Genomic DNA, 19,682 nt, shown 5'->3' on the forward strand with positions numbered 1-19,682 from the left:
TTTTCCCAGATGTCGCCTCCTTTTGAGAAAAAAAGGTCAATGACTAAATCCCATGCAATTTAGTATTAACCGCTGCCACATGTGTGTTTTTTCCTTCACCCTTCCATTTCAGTGGCGCAATGAAATAGATCATTCCTTTCCGGTCGGTCGCGGAAACCTCATCTTCGGCTGGAGCGCAATCGGCGCGGTGGTCACCTTCTTCCTCGTTAGTATAGTGGTGAGTATCCCCGCCTGTCACGCGGGAGACCGGGGTTCGATTCCCCGACGGGGAGTGCTTCCTCTTTTTCTCTCCTCAGCCTTGCTTTCTCTGGAACTCTTTCCCAGGATCCTCTTCATCGTTGCCACTTTGACCTAGCCCATCCATGGCAGTACAGCTTCCTGTTTGACACCAAAAAAGCATTTCGGGCTTCCTAGCATCTCGCACATGTCACCTCGACAATGCCGGGCTATCTTTCCCTTCATTTCGCCTTCCAAACACAGCTTGGTCTCCAGGAATGACACGCCACACCCACTTTTCCTTTGGGGAAAAGAAGGTTAATTTTGTCCAACTTCAGTTTCCTTTCCATGGACTTCGCCATTCAAATGACTCAAGATATCATCTGTAGAAGCGCCAATCTTGTCACCAAAGATCCAGTAGCCAAAGGAAGGCTTAAAGTCTTTCTAGAAAAATCCATGCAATCCAGTGTGATGAGATGGCACGGGAATCCACCATCATCTGCAGAAGTTTCCTTTTCTTTTTGGCAGAAAGTCTCAGGGCGTGCAAACGGCCAAACTTCTACAGATCCCAAGAGTCGACCCATCTGTCCCAAGACTGCCGTATCTTTGCCGCCACCTTTTTTTCCCAGATGTCGCCTCCTTTTGAGAAAAAAAGGTCAATGACTAAATCCCATGCAATTTAGTATTAACCGCTGCCACATGTGTGTTTTTTCCTTCACCCTTCCATTTCAGTGGCGCAATGAAATAGATCATTCCTTTCCGGTCGGTCGCGGAAACTTCATCTTCGGCTGGAGCGCAATCTAGGCGGCGGTCAGCTTCTTCCTCGTTAGTATAGTGGTGAGTATCCCCGCCTGTCACGCGGGAGACCGGGGTTCGATTCCCCGACAGGGAGTGCTTCCTCTTTTTCTCTCCTCAGCCTTGCTTTCTCTGGAACTCTTTCCCAGGATCCTCTTCATCGTTGCCACTTTGACCTAGCCTATCCATGGCAGTACAGCTTCCTGTTTGACACCAAAAAAGCATTTCGGGCTTCCTAGCATCTCGCACATGTCACCTCGACAATGCCGGGCTATCTTTCCCTTCATTTCGCCTTCCAAACACAGCTTGGTCCCCAGGAATGACACGCCACACCCACTTTTCCTTTGGGGAAAAGAAGGTTAATTTTGTCCAACTTCAGTTTCCTTTCCATGGACTTCGCCATTCCAATGACTCAAGATATCATCTGTAGAAGCGCCAATCTTGTCACCAAAGATCCAGTAGCCAAAGGAAGGCTTGAAGTCTTTCTTGAAAAATCCATGCAATCCAGTGTGATGAGATGGCACGGGAATCCACCATCATCTGCAGAAGTTTCCTTTTCTTTTTGGCAGAAAGTCTCAGGGCGTGCAAACGGCCAAACTTCTACAGATCCCAAGAGTTGACCCATCTGTCCCAAGACTGCCGTATCTTTGCCGCCACCTTTTTTTCCCAGATGTCGCCTCCTTTTGAGAAAAAAAGGTCAATGACTAAATCCCATGCAATTTAGTATTAACCGCTGCCACATGTGTGTTTTTTCCTTCACCCTTCCATTTCAGTGGCGCAATGAAATAGATCATTCCTTTCCGGTCGGTCGCGGAAACCTCATCTTCGGCTGGAGCGCAATCGGCGCGGCGGTCACCTTCTTCCTCGTTAGTATAGTGGTGAGTATCCCCGCCTGTCACGCGGGAGACCGGGGTTCGATTCCCCGACGGGGAGTGCTTCCTCTTTTTCTCTCCTCAGCCTTGCTTTCTCTGGAACTCTTTCCCAGGATCCTCTTCATCGTTGCCACTTTGACCTAGCCCATCCATGGCAGTACAGCTTCCTGTTTGACACCAAAAAAGCATTTCGGGCTTCCTAGCATCTCGCACATGTCACCTCGACAATGCCGGGCTATCTTTCCCTTCATTTCGCCTTCCAAACACAGCTTGGTCCCCAGGAATGACACGCCACACCCACTTTTCCTTTGGGGAAAAGAAGGTTAATTTTGTCCAACTTCAGTTTCCTTTCCATGGACTTCGCCATTCAAATGACTCAAGATATCATCTGTAGAAGCGCCAATCTTGTCACCAAAGATCCAGTAGCCAAAGGAAGGCTTGAAGTCTTTCTTGAAAAATCCATGCAATCCAGTGTGATGAGATGGCACGGGAATCCACCATCATCTGCAGAAGTTTCCTTTTCTTTTTGGCAGAAAGTCTCAGGGCGTGCAAACGGCCAAACTTTTACAGATCCCAAGAGTCGACCCATCTGTCCCAAGACTGCCGTATCTTTGCCGCCACCTTTTTTTCCCAGATGTCGCCTCCTTTTGAGAAAAAAAGGTCAATGACTAAATCCAATGCAATTTGCTATTAACCGCTGCCACATGTGTGTTTTTTCCTTCACCCTTCCATTTCAGTGGCGCAATGAAATACATCATTCCTTTCCGGTCGGTCACGGAAACCTCATCTTTGGCTGGAGCGCAATCGGCACGGCGGTCAGCTTCTTCCTCGTTAGTATAGTGGTGAGTATCCCCGCCTGTCACGCGGGAGACCGGGGTTGGATTCCTCGACGGGGAGTGCTTCCTCTTTTTCTCTCCTCAGCCTTGCTTTCTCTGGAACTCTTTCCCAGGATCCTCTTCATCGTTGAGACTTTGACCTAGCCCATCCATGGCAGTACAGCTTCCTGTTTGACACCAAAAAAGCATTTCGGGCTTCCTAGCATCTCGCACATGTCACCTCGACAATGCCGGGCTATCTTTCCCTTCATTTCGCCTTCCAAACACAGCTTGGTCTCCAGGAATGACACGCCACACCCACTTTTCCTTTGGGGAAAAGAAGGTTAATTTTGTGCAACTTCAGTTTCCTTTCCATGGACTTCGCCATTCAAATGACTCAAGATATCATCTGTAGAAGTGCCAATCTTGTCAACAAAGATCCAGTAGCCAAAGGAAGGCTTGAAGTCTTTCTTGAAAAATCCATGCAATCCAGTGTGATGAGATGGCACGGGAATCCACCATCATCTGCAGAAGTTTCCTTTTCTTTTTGGCAGAAAGTCTCAGGGCGTGCAAACGGCCAAACTTCTACAGATCCCAAGAGTCGACCCATCTGTCCCAAGACTGCCGTATCTTTGCCGCCACCTTTTTTTCCCAGATGTCGCCTCCTTTTGAGAAAAAAAGGTCAATGACTAAATCCCATGCAATTTAGTATTAACCGCTGCCACATGTGTGTTTTTTCCTTCACCCTTCCATTTCAGTGGCGCAATGAAATAGATCTTTCCTTTCCGGTCGGTCGCGGAAACCTCATCTTCGGCTGGAGCGCAATCGGCGCGGCGGTCAGCTTCTTCCTCGTTAGTATAGTGGTGAGTATTCCCGCCTGTCACGCGGGAGACCGGGGTTCGATTCCCCGACAGGGAGTGCTTCCTCTTTTTCTCTCCTCAGCCTTGCTTTCTCTGGAACTCTTTCCCAGGATCCTCTTCATCGTTGCCACTTTGACCTAGCCCATCCATGGCAGTACAGCTTCCTGTTTGACACCAAAAAAGCATTTCGGGCTTCCTAGCATCTCGCACATGTCACCTCGACAATGCCGGGCTATCTTTCCCTTCATTTCGCCTTCCAAACACAGCTTGGTCCCCAGGAATGACACGCCACACCCACTTTTCCTTTGGGGAAAAGAAGGTTAATTTTGTCCAACTTCAGTTTCCTTTCCATGGACTTCGCCATTCAAATGACTCAAGATATCATCTGTAGAAGCGCCAATCTTGTCACCAAAGATCCAGTAGCCAAAGGAAGGCTTGAAGTCTTTCTTGAAAAATCCATGCAATCCAGTGTGATGAGATGGCACGGGAATCCACCATCATCTGCAGAAGTTTCCTTTTCTTTTTGGCAGAAAGTCTCAGGGCGTGCAAACGGCGAAACTTTTACAGATCCCAAGAGTCGACCCATCTGTCCCAAGACTGCCGTATCTTTGCCGCCACCTTTTTTTCCCAGATGTCGCCTCCTTTTGAGAAAAAAAGGTCAATGACTAAATCCAATGCAATTTGCTATTAACCGCTGCCACATGTGTGTTTTTAACTTCACCCTTCCATTTCAGTGGCGCAATGAAATACATCATTCCTTTCCGGTCGGTCACGGAAACCTCATCTTTGGCTGGAGCGCAATCGGCACGGCGGTCAGCTTCTTCCTCGTGAGTATAGTGGTGAGTATCCCCGCCTGTCACGCGGGAGACCGGGGTTGGATTCCTCGACGGGGAGTGCTTCCTCTTTTTCTCTCCTCAGCCTTGCTTTCTCTGGAACTCTTTCCCAGGATCCTCTTCATCGTTGCCACTTTGACCTAGCCCATCCATGGCAGTACAGCTTCCTGTTTGACACCAAAAAAGCATTTCGGGCTTCCTAGCATCTCGCACATGTCACCTCGACAATGCCGGGCTATCTTTCCCTTCATTTCGCCTTCCAAACACAGCTTGGTCCCCAGGAATGACACGCCACACCCACTTTTCCTTTGGGGAAAAGAAGGTTAATTTTGTGCAACTTCAGTTTCCTTTCCATGGACTTCGCCATTCAAATGACTCAAGATATCATCTGTAGAAGTGCCAATCTTGTCAACAAAGATCCAGTAGCCAAAGGAAGGCTTGAAGTCTTTCTTGAAAAATCCATGCAATCCAGTGTGATGAGATGGCACGGGAATCCACCATCATCTGCAGAAGTTTCCTTTTCTTTTTGGCAGAAAGTCTCAGGGCGTGCAAACGGCCAAACTTCTACAGATCCCAAGAGTCGACCCATCTGTCCCAAGACTGCCGTATCTTTGCCGCCACCTTTTTTTCCCAGATGTCGCCTCCTTTTGAGAAAAAAAGGTCAATGACTAAATCCCATGCAATTTAGTATTAACCGCTGCCACATGTGTGTTTTTTCCTTCACCCTTCCATTTCAGTGGCGCAATGAAATAGATCATTCCTTTCCGGTCGGTCGCGGAAACCTCATCTTCGGCTGGAGCGCAATCGGCGCGGCGGTCAGCTTCTTCCTCGTTAGTATAGTGGTGAGTATTCCCGCCTGTCACGCGGGAGACCGGGGTTCGATTCCCCGACAGGGAGTGCTTCCTCTTTTTCTCTCCTCAGCCTTGCTTTCTCTGGAACTCTTTCCCAGGATCCTCTTCATCGTTGCCACTTTGACCTAGCCCATCCATGGCAGTACAGCTTCCTGTTTGACACCAAAAAAGCATTTCGGGCTTCCTAGCATCTCGCACATGTCACCTCGACAATGCCGGGCTATCTTTCCCTTCATTTCGCCTTCCAAACACAGCTTGGTCCCCAGGAATGACACGCCACACCCACTTTTCCTTTGGGGAAAAGAAGGTTAATTTTGTGCAACTTCAGTTTCCTTTCCATGGACTTCGCCATTCAAATGACTCAAGATATCATCTGTAGAAGTGCCAATCTTGTCAACAAAGATCCAGTAGCCAAAGGAAGGCTTGAAGTCTTTCTTGAAAAATCCATGCAATCCAGTGTGATGAGATGGCACGGGAATCCACCATCATCTGCAGAAGTTTCCTTTTCTTTTTGGCAGAAAGTCTCAGGGCGTGCAAACGGCCAAACTTCTACAGATCCCAAGAGTCGACCCATCTGTCCCAAGACTGCCGTATCTTTGCCGCCACCTTTTTTTCCCAGATGTCGCCTCCTTTTGAGAAAAAAAGGTCAATGACTAAATCCAATGCAATTTGCTATTAACCGCTGCCACATGTGTGTTTTTTCCTTCACCCTTCCATTTCAGTGGCGCAATGAAATAGATCATTCCTTTCTGGTCGGTCGCGGAAACCTCATCTTCGGCTGGAGCGCAATCGGCGCGGCAGTCAGCTTCTTCCTCATTAGTATAGTGGTGAGTATCTCCGCCTGTCACGCGGGAGACCGGGGTTCGATTCCCCGACGGGGAGTGCTTCCTCTTTTTCTTTCCTCAGCCTTGCTTTCTCTGGAACTCTTTCCCAGGATCCTCTTCATCGTTGCCACTTTGACCTAGCCCATCCATGGCAGTACAGCTTCCTGTTTGACACCAAAAAAGCATTTTAGGCTTCCTAGCATGTCGCACATGTCACCTCGACAATGCCGGGCTATCTTTACCTTCATTTCGCCTTCCAAACACAGCTTCGTCCCCAGGAATGACACTCCACACCCACTTTTCCTTTGGGGAAAAGAAGGTTAATTTTGTCCAACTTCAGTTTCCTTTCCATGGACTTCGCCATTCAAATGACTCAAGATATCATCTGTAGAAGCGCCAATCTTGTCACCAAAGATCCAGTAGCCAAAGGAAGGCTTGAAGTCTTTCTTGAAAAATCCATGCAATCCAGTGTGATGAGATGGCACGGGAATCCACCATCATCTGCAGAAGTTTCCTTTTCTTTTTGCCAGAAAGTCTCAGGGCGTGCAAACGGCCAAACTTCTACAGATCCCAAGAGTCGAACCATCTGTCCCAAGACTGCCGTATCTTTGCCGCCACCTTTTTTTCCCAGATGTCGCCTCCTTTTGAGAAAAAAAGGTCAATGACTAAATCCCATGCAATTTGCTATTAACCGCTGCCACGTGTGTGTTTTTTCCTTCACCCTTCCATTTCAGTGGCACAATGAAATAGATCATTCCTTTCCGGTCAGTCACGGAAACCTCATCTTCGGCTGGAGCGCAATCGGCGTGGCAGTCAGCTTCTTCCTCGTTAGTATAGTTGTGAGTATCCCCGCCTGTCACGCGGGAGACCGGGGTTCGATTCCCCGACGGGGAGTGCTTCCTCTTTTTCTCTCCTCAGCCTTGCTTTCTCTGGAACTCTTTCCCAGGATCCTCTTCATCGTTGCCACTTTGACCTAGCCCATCCATGGCAGTACAGCTTCCTGTTTGACACCAAAAAAGCATTTCGGGCTTCCTAGCATCTCGCACATGTCACCTCGACAATGCCGGGCTATCTTTCCCTTCATTTCGCCTTCCAAACACAGCTTGGTCCCCAGGAATGACACGCCACACCCACTTTTCCTTTGGGGAAAAGAAGGTTAATTTTGTCCAACTTCAGTTTCCTTTCCATGGACTTCGCCATTTAAATGACTCAAGATATCATCTGTAGAAGTGCCAATCTTGTCACCAAAGATCCAGTAGCCAAAGGAAGGCTTGAAGTCTTTCTTGAAAAATCCATGCAATCCAGTGTGATGAGATGGCACGGGAATCCACCATCATCTGCAGAAGTTTCCTTTTCTTTTTGCCAGAAAGTCTCAGGGCGTGCAAACGGCCAAACTTCTACAGATCCCAAGAGTCGAACCATCTGTCCCAAGACTGCCGTATCTTTGCCGCCACCTTTTTTTCCCAGATGTCGCCTCCTTTTGAGAAAAAAAGGTCAATGACTAAATCCCATGCAATTTGCTATTAACCGCTGCCACGTGTGTGTTTTTTCCTTCACCCTTCCATTTCAGTGGCACAATGAAATAGATCATTCCTTTCCGGTCAGTCACGGAAACCTCATCTTCGGCTGGAGCGCAATCGGCGTGGCAGTCAGCTTCTTCCTCGTTAGTATAGTGGTGAGTATCCCCGCCTGTCACGCGGGAGACCGGGGTTCGATTCCCCGACGGGGAGTGCTTCCTCTTTTTCTCTCCTCAGCCTTGCTTTCTCTGGAACTCTTTCCCAGGATCCTCTTCATCGTTGCCACTTTGACCTAGCCCATCCATGGCAGTACAGCTTCCTGTTTGACACCAAAAAAGCATTTCGGGCTTCCTAGCATCTCGCACATGTCACCTCGACAATGCCGGGCTATCTTTACCTTCATTTCGCCTTCCAAACACAGCTTGGTCCCCAGGAATGACACGCCACACCCACTTTTCCTTTGGGGAAAAGAAGGTTAATTTTGTCCAACTTCAGTTTCCTTTCCATGGACTTCGCCATTCAAATGACTCAAGATATCATCTGTAGAAGCGCCAATCTTGTCACCAAAGATCCAGTAGCCAAAGGAAGGCTTGAAGTCTTTCTTGAAAAATCCATGCAATCCAGTGTGATGAGATGGCACGGGAATCCACCATCATCTGCAGAAGTTTCCTTTTCTTTTTGGCAGAAAGTCTCAGGGCGTGCAAACGGCCAAACTTCTACAGATCCCAAGAGTCGACCCATCTGTCCCAAGACTGCCGTATCTTTGCCGCCACCTTTTTTTCCCAGACGTCGCCTCCTTTTGAAAAAAAAAAAGGTCAATGACTAAATCCAATGCAATTTGCTATTAACCGCTGCCACATGTGTGTTTTTTCCTTCACCCTTCCATTTCAGTGGCGCAATGAAATAGATCATTCCTTTCCGGTCGGTCGCGGAAACCTCATCTTCGGCTGGAGCGCAATCGGAGCGGTGGTCACCTTCTTCCTCGTTAGTATAGTGGTGAGTATCCCCGCCTGTCACGCGGGAGACCGTGGTTCAATTCCTCGACGGGGAGTGCTTCCTCTTTTTCTCTCCTCAGCCTTGCTTTCTCTGGAACTCTTTCCCAGGATCCTCTTCATCGTTGCCACTTTGACCTAGCCCATCCATGGCAGTACAGCTTCCTGTTTGACACCAAAATAGCATTTCGGGCTTCCTAGCATCTCGCACATGTCACCTCGACAATGCCGGGCTATCTTTACCTTCATTTCGCCTTCCAAACACATCTTGGTCCCCAGGAATGACACGCCACACCCACTTTTCCTTTGGGGAAAAGAAGGTTAATTTTGTCCAACTTCAGTTTCCTTTCCATGGACTTCGCCATTCAAATGACTCAAGATATCATCTGTAGAAGCGCCAATCTTGTCACCAAAGATCCAGTAGCCAAAGGAAGGCTTGAAGTCTTTCTTGAAAAATCCATGCAATCCAGTGTGATGAGATGGCACGGGAATCCACCATCATCTGCAGAAGTTTCCTTTTCTTTTTGCCAGAAAGTCTCAGGGCGTGCAAACGGCCAAACTTCTACAGATCCCAAGAGTCGACCCATCTGTCCCAAGACTGCCGTATCTTTGCCGCCACCTTTTTTTCCCAGATGTCGCCTCCTTTTGAGAAAAAAAGGTCAATGACTAAATCCAATGCAATTTGCTATTAACCGCTGCCACATGTGTGTTTTTTCCTTCACCCTTCCATTTCAGTGGCGCAATGAAATAGATCATTCCTTTCCGGTCGGTCGCGGAAACCTCATCTTCGGCTGGAGCGCAATCGGCGCGGCGGTCAGCTTCTTCCTCGTTAGTATAGTGGTGAGTATCCCCGCCTGTCACGCGGGAAACCTGGGTTCGATTCCCCGACGGGGAGTGCTTCCTCTTTTTCTCTCCTCAGCCTTGCTTTCTCTGGAACTCTTTCCCAGGATCCTCTTCATCGTTGCCACTTTGACCTAGCCCATCCATGGCAGTATAGCTTCCTGTTTGACACCAAAAAAGCATTTCGGGCTTCCTAGCATCTCGCACATGTCACCTCGACAATGCCGGGCTATCTTTACCTTCATTTCGCCTTCCAAACACAGCTTGGTCCCCAGGAATGACACGCCACACCCACTTTTCCTTTGGGGAAAAGAAGGTTAATTTTGTCCAACTTCAGTTTCCTTTCCATGGACTTCGCCATTCAAATGACTCAAGATATCATCTGTAGAAGCGCCAATCTTGTCACCAAAGATCCAGTAGCCAAAGGAAGGCTTGAAGTCTTTCTTGAAAAATCCATGCAATCCAGTGTGATGAGATGGCACGGGAATCCACCATCATCTGCAGAAGTTTCCTTTTCTTTTTGGCAGAAAGTCTCAGGGCGTGCAAACGGCCAAACTTCTACAGATCCCAAGAGTCGACCCATCTGTCCCAAGACTGCCGTATCTTTGCCGCCACCTTTTTTTCCCAGATGTCGCCTCCTTTTGAGAAAAAAAGGTCAATGACTAAATCCAATGCAATTTGCTATTAACCGCTGCCACATGTGTGTTTATTCCTTCACCCTTCCATTTCAGTGGCGCAATGAAATAGATCATTCCTTTCCGGTCGGTCGCGGAAACCTCATCTTCGGCTGGAGCGCAATCGGCGCGGCAGTCAGCTTCTTCTTCATTAGTATAGTGGTGAGTATCTCCGCCTGTCACGCGGGAGACCGGGGTTCGATTCCCCGACGGGGAGTGCTTCCTCTTTTTCTTTCATCAGCCTTGCTTTCTCTGGAACTTTTTCCCAGGATCCTCTTCATCGTTGCCACTTTGACCTAGCCCATCCATGGCAGTACAGCTTCCTGTTTGACACCAAAAAAGCATTTCAGGCTTCCTAGCATCTCGCACATGTCACCTCGACAATGCCGGGCTATCTTTACCTTCATTTCGCCTTCCAAACACAGCTTCGTCCCCAGGAATGACACGCCACACCCACTTTTCCTTTGGGGAAAAGAAGGTTAATTTTGTCCAACTTCAGTTTCCTTTCCATGGACTTCGCCATTCAAATGACTCAAGATATCATCTGTAGAAGCGCCAATCTTGTCACCAAAGATCCAGTAGCCAAAGGAAGGCTTGAAGTCTTTCTTGAAAAATCCATGCAATCCAGTGTGATGAGATGGCACGGGAATCCACCATCATCTGCAGAAGTTTCCTTTTCTTTTTGGCAGAAAGTCTCAGGGCGTGCAAACGGCCAAACTTCTACAGATCCCAAGAGTCGACCCATCTGTCCCAAGACTGCCGTATCTTTGCCGCCACCTTTTTTTCCCAGATGTCGCCTCCTTTTGAGAAAAAAAGGTCAATGACTAAATCCAATGCAATTTGCTATTAACCGCTGCCACATGTGTGTTTTTTCCTTCACCCTTCCATTTCAGTGGCGCAATGAAATAGATCATTCCTTTCCGGTCGGTCGCGGAAACCTCATCTTCAGCTGGAGCGCAATCGGCGCTGGTCACCTTCTTCCTCATTAGTATAGTGGTGAGTATCCCCGCCTGTCACGCGGGAGACCGGGGTTCGATTCCCCGACGGGGAGTGCTTTCTCTTTTTCTCTCCTCAGCCTTGCTTTCTCTAGAACTCTTTCCCAGGATCCTCTTCATCGTTGCCACTTTGACCTAGCCCATCCATGGCAGTACAGCTTCCTGTTTGACACCAAAAAAGCATTTCGGGCTTCCTAGCATCTCGCACATGTCACCTCGACAATGCCGGGCTATCTTTCCCTTCATTTCGCCTTCCAAACACAGCTTGGTCCCTAGGAATGACACGCCACACCCACTTTTCCTTTGGGGAAAAGAAGGTTAATTTTGTCCAACTTCAGTTTCCTTTCCATGGACTTCGCCATTCAAATGACTTAAGATATCATCTGTAGAAGCGCCAATCTTGTCACCAAAGATCCAGTAGCCAAAGGAAGGCTTGAAGTCTTTCTTGAAAAATCCATGCAATCCAGTGTGATGAGATGGCACGGGAATCCACCATCATCTGCAGAAGTTTCCTTTTCTTTTTGGCAGAAAGTCTCAGGGCGTGCAAACGGCCAAACTTCTACAGATCCCAAGAGTCGACCCATCTGTCCCAAGACTGCCGTATCTTTGCCGCCACCTTTTTTTCCCAGATGTCGCCTCCTTTTGAGAAAAAAAGGTCAATGACTAAATCCAATGCAAATTGCTATTAACCGCTGCCACATGTGTGTTTTTTCCTTCACCCTTCCATTTCAGTGGCGCAATGAAATAGATCATTCCTTTCCGGTCGGTCGCGGAAACCTCATCTTTGGCTGGAGCGCAATCGGCGCGGCGGTCACCTTCTTCCTCGTTAGTATAGTGGTGAGTATCCCCGCCTGTCACGCGGGAGACCGGGGTTCGATTCCCCGACGGGGAGTGCTTCCTCTTTTTCTCTCCTCAGCCTTGCTTTCTCTGGAACTCTTTCCCAGGATCCTCTTCATCGTTGCCACTTTGACCTAGCCCATCCATGGCAGTACAGCTTCCTGTTTGACACCAAAAAAGCATTTCGGGCTTCCTAGCATCTCGCACATGTCACCTCGACAATGCCGGGCTATCTTTCCCTTCATTTCGCCTTCCAAACACAGCTTGGTCCCCAGGAATGACACGCCACACCCACTTTTCCTTTGGGGAAAAGAAGGTTAATTTTGTCCAACTTCAGTTTCCTTTCCATGGACTTCGCCATTCAAATGACTCAAGATATCATCTGTAGAAGCGCCAATCTTGTCACCAAAGATCCAGTAGCCAAAGGAAGGCTTGAAGTCTTTCTTGAAAAATCCATGCAATCCAGTGTGATGAGATGGCACGGGAATCCACCATCATCTGCAGAAGTTTCCTTTTCTTTTTGGCAGAAAGTCTCAGGGCGTGCAAACGGCCAAACTTCTACAGATCCCAAGAGTCGACCCATCTGTCCCAAGACTGCCGTATCTTTGCCGCCACCTTTTTTTCCCAGATGTCGCCTCCTTTTGAGAAAAAAAGGTCAATGACTAAATCCAATGCAATTTGCTATTAACCGCTGCCACATGTGTGTTTTTTCCTTCACCCTTCCATTTCAGTGGCGCAATGAAATAGATCATTCCTTTCCGGTCGCGGAAACCTCATCTTCGGCTGGAGCGCAATCGGCGCGAAGGTCAGCTTCTTCCTCGTTAGTATAGTGGTGAGTATCCCCACCTGTCACGCGGGAGATCGGGGTTCGATTCCCCGACGGGGAGTGGTTCCTCTTTTTCTCTCCTCAGCTTTGCTTTCTCTGGAACTCTTTCCCAGGATCCTCTTCATCGTTGCCACTTTGACCTAGCCCATCCATGGCAGTACAGCTTCCTGTTTGACACCAAAAAAGCATTTCGGGCTTCCTAGCATCTCGCACATGTCACCTCGACAATGCCGGGCTATCTTTCCCTTCATTTCGCGTTCCAAACACAGCTTGGTCCCCAGAAATGACACGCCACACCCACTTTTCCTTTGAGGAAAAGAAGGTTAATTTTGTCCAACTTCAGTTTCCTTTCCATGGACTTCGCCATTCAAATGACTCAAGATATCATCTGTAGAAGCGCCAATCTTGTCACCAAAGATCCAGTAGCCAAAGGAAGGCTTGAAGTCTTTCTTGAAAAATCCATGCAATCCAGTGTGATGAGATGGCACGGGAATCCACCATCATCTGCAGAAGTTTCCTTTTCTTTTTGGCAGAAAGTCTCAGGGCGTGCAAACGGCCAAACTTCTACAGATCCCAAGAGTCGACCCATCTGTCCCAAGACTGCCGTATCTTTGCCGCCACCTTTTTTTCCCAGATGTCGCCTCCTTTTGAGAAAAAAAGGTCAATGACTAAATCCATTGCAATTTGCTATTAACCGCTGCCCCATGTGTGTTTTTTCCTTCACCCTTCCATTTCAGTGGCGCAATGAAATAGATCATTCCTTTCCGGTCGGTTACGGAAACCTCATCTTCGGCTGGAGCGCAATCGGCGCAGCAGTCACCTACTTCCTCGTTAGTATAGTGGTGAGTATCACTGCCTGTCACGCGGGAGACCGGGGTTCGATTCCCCGACGGGGAGTGCTTCCTCTTTTTCTCTCCTCAGCCTTGCTTTCTCTGGAACTCTTTCCCAGGATCCTCTTCATCGTTGCCACTTTGACCTAGCCCATCCATGGCAGTACAGCTTCCTGTTTGACACCAAAAAAGCATTTCGGGCTTCCTAGCATCTCGCACATGTCACCTCGACAATGCCGGGCTATCTTTCCCTTCATTTCGCCTTCCAAACACAGCTTGGTCCCCAGGAATGACACGCCACACCCACTTTTCCTTTGGGGAAAAGAAGGTTAATTTTGTCCAACTTCAGTTTCCTTTCCATGGACTTCGCCATTCAAATGACTCAAGATATCATCTGTAGAAGCGCCAATCTTGTCACCAAAGATCCAGTAGCCAAAGGAAGGCTTGAAGTCTTTCTTGAAAAATCCATGCAATCCAGTGTGATGAGATGGCACGGGAATCCACCATCATCTGCAGAAGTTTCCTTTTCTTTTTGGCAGAAAGTCTCAGGGCGTGCAAACGGCCAAACTTCTACAGATCCCAAGAGTCGACCCATCTGTCCCAAGACTGCCGTATCTTTGCCGCCACCTTTTTTTCCCAGATGTCGCCTCCTTTTGAGACAAAAAGGTCAATGACTAAATCCAATGCAATTTGCTATTAACTGCTGCCACATGTGTGTTTTTTCCTTCACCCTTCCATTTCAGTGGCGCAATGAAATAGATCATTCCTTTCCGGTCGGTCGCGGAAACCTCATCTTCGGCTGGAGCGCAATCGGCGCGGCGGTTACCTTCTTCCTCGTTAGTATAGTGGTGAGTATCCCTGCCTGTCACGCGGGAGACCGGGGTTCGATTCCCCGACGGGGAGTGCTTCCTCTTTTTCTCTCCTCAGCCTTGCTTTCTCTGGAACTCTTTCCCAGGATCCTCTTCATCGTTGCCACTTTGACCTAGCCCATCCATGGCAGTACAGCTTCCTGTTTGACACCAAAAAAGCATTTCGGGCTTCCTAGCATCTCGCACATGTCACCTCGACAATGCCGGGCTATCTTTCCCTTCATTTCGCCTTCCAAACACAGCTTGGTCCCCAGGAATGACACGCCACACCCACTTTTCCTTTGGGGAAAAGAAGGTTAATTTTGTCCAACTTCAGTTTCCTTTCCATGGACTTCGCCATTCAAATGACTCAAGATATCATCTGTAGAAGTGCCAATCTTGTCACCAAAGATCCAGTAGCCAAAGGAAGGCTTGAAGTCTTTCTTGAAAAATCCATGCAATCCAGTGTGATGAGATGGCACGGGAATCCACCATCATCTGCAGAAGTTTCCTTTTCTTTTTGGCAGAAAGTCTCAGGGCGTGCAAACGGCCAAACTTCTACAGATCCCAAGAGTCGACCCATCTGTCCCAAGACTGCCGTATCTTTGCCGCCACCTTTTTTTCCCAGATGTCGCCTCCTTTTGAGAAAAAAAGGTCAATGACTAAATCCAATGCAATTTGCTATTAACCGCTGCCACATGTGTGTTTTTTCCTTCACCCTTCCATTTCAGTGGCGCAATGAAATACATCATTCCTTTCCGGTCGGTCGCGGAAACCTCATCTTCGGCTGGAGCGCAATCGGCACGGCGGTCACCTTCTTCCTCGTTAGTATAGTGGTGAGTATCCCCGCCTGTCACGCGGGAGACCGGGGTTCGATTCCCCGACGGGGAGTGCTTCCTCTTTTTCTCTCCTCAGCCTTGCTTTCTCTGGAACTCTTTCCCAGGATCCTCTTCATCGTTGCCACTTTGACCTAGCCCATCCATGGCAGTACAGCTTCCTGTTTGACACCAAAAAAGCATTTCGGGTTTCCTAGCATCTCGCACATGTCACCTCGACAATGCCGGGCTATCTTTCCCTTCATTTCGCCTTCCAAACACAGCTTGGTCCCCAGGAATGACACGCCATACCCACTTTTCCTTTGGGGAAAAGAAGGTTAATTTTGTCCAACTTCAGTTTCCTTTCCATGGACTTCGCCATTCAAATGACTCAAGATATCATCTGTAGAAGCGCCAATCTTGTCACCAAAGATCCAGTAGCCAAAGGAAGGCTTGAAGTCTTTCTTGAAAAATCCATGCAATCCAGTGTGATGAGATGGCACGGGAATCCACCATCATCTGCAGAAGTTTCATTTTCTTTTTGGCAGAAAGTCTCAGGGCGTGCAAACGGCCAAACTTCTACAGATCCCAAGAGTCGACCCATCTGTCCCAAGACTGCCGTATCTTTGCCGCCACCTTTTTTTCCCAGATGTCGCCTCCTTTTGAGAAAAAAAGGTCAATGACTAAATCCAGTGCAATTTGCTATTAACCGCTGCCACATGTGTGTTTTTACCTTCACCCTTCCATTTCAGTGGCGCAATGAAATAGATCATTCCTTTCCGGTCGGTCACGGAAACCTCATCTTCGGCTGGAGCGCAATCGGCGCGGTGGTCACCTTCTTCCTCGTTAGTATAGTGGTGAGTATCCCCGCCTGTCACGCGGGAGACTGGGGTTCGATTCCCCGACGGGGAGTGCTTCCTCTTTTTCTCTCCTCAGCCTTGCTTTCTCTGGAACTCTTTCCCAGGATCCTCTTCATCGTTGCCACTTTGACCTAGCCCATCCATGGCAGTACAGCTTCCTGTTTGACACCAAAAAAGCATTTCGGGCTTCCTAGCATCTCGCACATGTCACCTCGACAATGCCGGGCTATCTTTCCCTTCATTTCGCCTTCCAAACACAGCTTGGTCCCCAGGAATGACACGCCACACCCACTTTTCCTTTGGGGAAAAGAAGGTTAATTTTGTCCAACTTCAGTTTCCTTTCCATGGACTTCGCCATTCAAATGACTCAAGATATCATCTGTAGAAGCGCCAATCTTGTCACCAAAGATCCAGTAGCCAAAGGAAGGCTTGAAGTCTTTCTTGAAAAATCCATGCAATCCAGTGTGATGAGATGGCACAGGAATCCACCATCATCTTCAGAAGTTTCCTTTTCTTTTTGGCAGAAAGTCTCAGGGCGTGCAAACGGCCAAACTTCTACAGATCCCAAGAGTCGACCCATCTGTCCCAAGACTGCCGTATCTTTGCCCCCACCTTTTTTTCCCAGATGTCGCCTCCTTTTGAGAAAAAAAGGTCAATGACTAAATCCAATGCAATTTGCTATTAACCGCTGCCACATGTGTGTTTTTTCCTTCACCCTTCCATTTCAGTGGCGCAATGAAATAGATCATTCCTTTCCGGTCGGTCGCGGAAACCTCATCTTTGGCTGGAGCGCAATCGGCACGGCGGTCAGCTTCTTCCTCGTTAGTATAGTGGTGAGTATCCCCGCCTGTCACGCGGGAGACCGGGGTTCGATTCCCCGACGGGGAGTGCTTCCTCTTTTTCTCTCCTCAGCCTTGCTTTCTCTGGAACTCTTTCCCAGGATCCTCTTCATCGTTGCCACTTTGACCTAGCCCATCCATGGCAGTATAGCTTCCTGTTTGACACCAAAAAAGCATTTCGGGCTTCCTAGCATCTCGCACATGTCACCTCGACAATGCCGGGCTATCTTTACCTTCATTTCGCCTTCCAAACACAGCTTGGTCCCCAGGAATGACACGCCACACCCACTTTTCCTTTGGGGAAAAGAAGGTTAATTTTGTCCAACTTCAGTTTCCTTTCCATGGACTTCGCCATTCAAATGACTCAAGATATCATCTGTAGAAGCGCCAATCTTGTCACCAAAGATCCAGTAGCCAAAGGAAGGCTTGAAGTCTTTCTTGAAAAATCCATGCAATCCAGTGTGATGAGATGGCACGGGAATCCACCATCATCTGCAGAAGTTTCCTTTTCTTTTTGGCAGAAAGTCTCAGGGCGTGCAAACGGCCAAACTTCTACAGATCCCAAGAGTCGACCCATCTGTCCCAAGACTGCCGTATCTTTGCCGCCACCTTTTTTTCCCAGATGTCGCCTCCTTTTGAGAAAAAAAGGTCAATGACTAAATCCAATGCAATTTGCTATTAACCGCTGCCACATGTGTGTTTTTTCCTTCACCCTTCCATTTCAGTGGCGCAATGAAATAGATCATTCCTTTCCGGTCGGTCGCGGAAACCTCATCTTCGGCTGGAGCGCAATCGGCGCGGCGGTCACCTTCTTCCTCGTTAGTATAGTGGTGAGTATCCCCACCTGTCACGCGGGAGACCGGGGTTCGATTCCCCGACGGGGAGTGCTACCTCTTTTTCTCTCCTCAGCCTTGCTTTCTCTGGAACTCTTTCCCAGGATCCTCTTCATCGTTGCCACTTTGACCTAGCCCATCCATGGCAGTACAGCTTCCTGTTTGACACCAAAAAAGCATTTCGGGCTTCCTAGCATCTCGCACATGTCACCTCGACAATGCCGGGCTATCTTTCCCTTCATTTCGCCTTCCAAACACAGCTTGGTCCCTAGGAATGACACGCCACACCCACTTTTCCTTTGGGGAAAAGAAGGTTAATTTTGTCCAACTTCAGTTTCCTTTCCATGGACTTCGCCATTCAAATGACTTAAGATATCATCTGTAGAAGCGCCAATCTTGTCACCAAAGATCCAGTAGCCAAAGGAAGGCTTTAAGTCTTTCTTGAAAAATCCATGCAATCCAGTGTGATGAGATGGCACGGGAATCCACCATCATCTGCAGAAGTTTCCTTTTCTTTTTGGCAGAAAGTCTCAGGGCGTGCAAACGGCCAAACTTCTACAGATCCCAAGAGTCGACCCATCTGTCCCAAGACTGCCGTATCTTTGCCGCCACCTTTTTTTCCCAGATGTCGCCTCCTTTTGAGAAAAAAAGGTCAATGACTAAATCCAATGCAATTTGCTATTAACCGCTGCCACATGTGTGTTTTTTCCTTCACCCTTCCATTTCAGTGGCGCAATGAAATAGATCATTCCTTTCCGGTCGCGGAAACCTCATCTTCGGCTGGAGCGCAATCGGCGCGAAGGTCAGCTTCTTCCTCGTTAGTATAGTGGTGAGTATCCCCGCCTGTCACGCGGGAGATCGGGGTTCGATTCCCCGACGGGGAGTGGTTCCTCTTTTTCTCTCCTCAGCTTTGCTTTCTCTGGAACTCTTTCCCAGGATCCTCTTCATCGTTGCCACTTTGACCTAGCCCATCCATGGCAGTACAGCTTCCTGTTTGACACCAAAAAAGCATTTCGGGCTTCCTAGCATCTCGCACATGTCACCTCGACAATGCCGGGCTATCTTTCCCTTCATTTCGCGTTCCAAACACAGCTTGGTCCCCAGAAATGACACGCCACACCCACTTTTCCTTTGAGGAAAAGAAGGTTAATTTTGTCCAACTTCAGTTTCCTTTCCATGGACTTCGCCATTCAAATGACTCAAGATATCATCTGTAGAAGCGCCAATCTTGTCACCAAAGATCCAGTAGCCAAAGGAAGGCTTGAAGTCTTTCTTGAAAAATCCATGCAATCCAGTGTGATGAGATGGCACGGGAATCCACCATCATCTGCAGAAGTTTCCTTTTCTTTTTGGCAGAAAGTCTCAGGGCGTGCAAACGGCCAAACTTCTACAGATCCCAAGAGTCGACCCATCTGTCCCAAGACTGCCGTATCTTTGCCGCCACCTTTTTTTCCCAGATGTCGCCTCCTTTTGAGAAAAAAAGGTCAATGACTAAATCCATTGCAATTTGCTATTAACCGCTGCCCCATGTGTGTTTTTTCCTTCACCCTTCCATTTCAGTGGCGCAATGAAATAGATCATTCCTTTCCGGTCGGTTACGGAAACCTCATCTTCGGCTGGAGCGCAATCGGCGCAGCAGTCACCTACTTCCTCGTTAGTATAGTGGTGAGTATCACTGCCTGTCACGCGGGAGACCGGGGTTCGATTCCCCGACGGGGAGTGCTTCCTCTTTTTCTCTCCTCAGCCTTGCTTTCTCTGGAACTCTTTCCCAGGATCCTCTTCATCGTTGCCACTTTGACCTAGCCCATCCATGGCAGTACAGCTTCCTGTTTGACACCAAAAAAGCATTTCGGGCTTCCTAGCATCTCGCACATGTCACCTCGACAATGCCGGGCTATCTTTCCCTTCAT

The 19,682-nt window shown here is 48.5% G+C and overlaps 6 non-coding genes across 6 annotated transcripts; all 6 read left to right on the forward strand.

The window, feature by feature from the left end:
* Window positions 1-200: 200 nt before the first annotated feature.
* On the forward strand, window positions 201-272 carry TRNAD-GUC (transfer RNA aspartic acid (anticodon GUC)). Its single transcript has one exon. It is a non-coding gene; the product is annotated as a tRNA-Asp (tRNA).
* Window positions 273-1,872: 1,600 nt separating this feature from the next.
* TRNAD-GUC (transfer RNA aspartic acid (anticodon GUC)) lies at window positions 1,873-1,944 on the forward strand. Its single transcript has one exon. It is a non-coding gene; the product is annotated as a tRNA-Asp (tRNA).
* A 5,780-nt stretch (window positions 1,945-7,724) lies between these two features.
* Window positions 7,725-7,796, forward strand: TRNAD-GUC (transfer RNA aspartic acid (anticodon GUC)). The gene has a single exon. It is a non-coding gene; the product is annotated as a tRNA-Asp (tRNA).
* A 4,108-nt stretch (window positions 7,797-11,904) lies between these two features.
* On the forward strand, window positions 11,905-11,976 carry TRNAD-GUC (transfer RNA aspartic acid (anticodon GUC)). Its single transcript has one exon. It is a non-coding gene; the product is annotated as a tRNA-Asp (tRNA).
* A 3,268-nt stretch (window positions 11,977-15,244) lies between these two features.
* Window positions 15,245-15,316, forward strand: TRNAD-GUC (transfer RNA aspartic acid (anticodon GUC)). Its single transcript has one exon. It is a non-coding gene; the product is annotated as a tRNA-Asp (tRNA).
* A 1,600-nt stretch (window positions 15,317-16,916) lies between these two features.
* Window positions 16,917-16,988, forward strand: TRNAD-GUC (transfer RNA aspartic acid (anticodon GUC)). Its single transcript has one exon. It is a non-coding gene; the product is annotated as a tRNA-Asp (tRNA).
* The last annotated feature ends 2,694 nt before the right edge of the window (window positions 16,989-19,682 follow it).

Source organism: Leptodactylus fuscus, chromosome 7, assembly GCF_031893055.1.
Source record: "Leptodactylus fuscus isolate aLepFus1 chromosome 7, aLepFus1.hap2, whole genome shotgun sequence".
In the NCBI taxonomy this organism is placed as follows: Eukaryota; Metazoa; Chordata; class Amphibia; order Anura; family Leptodactylidae; genus Leptodactylus; species Leptodactylus fuscus.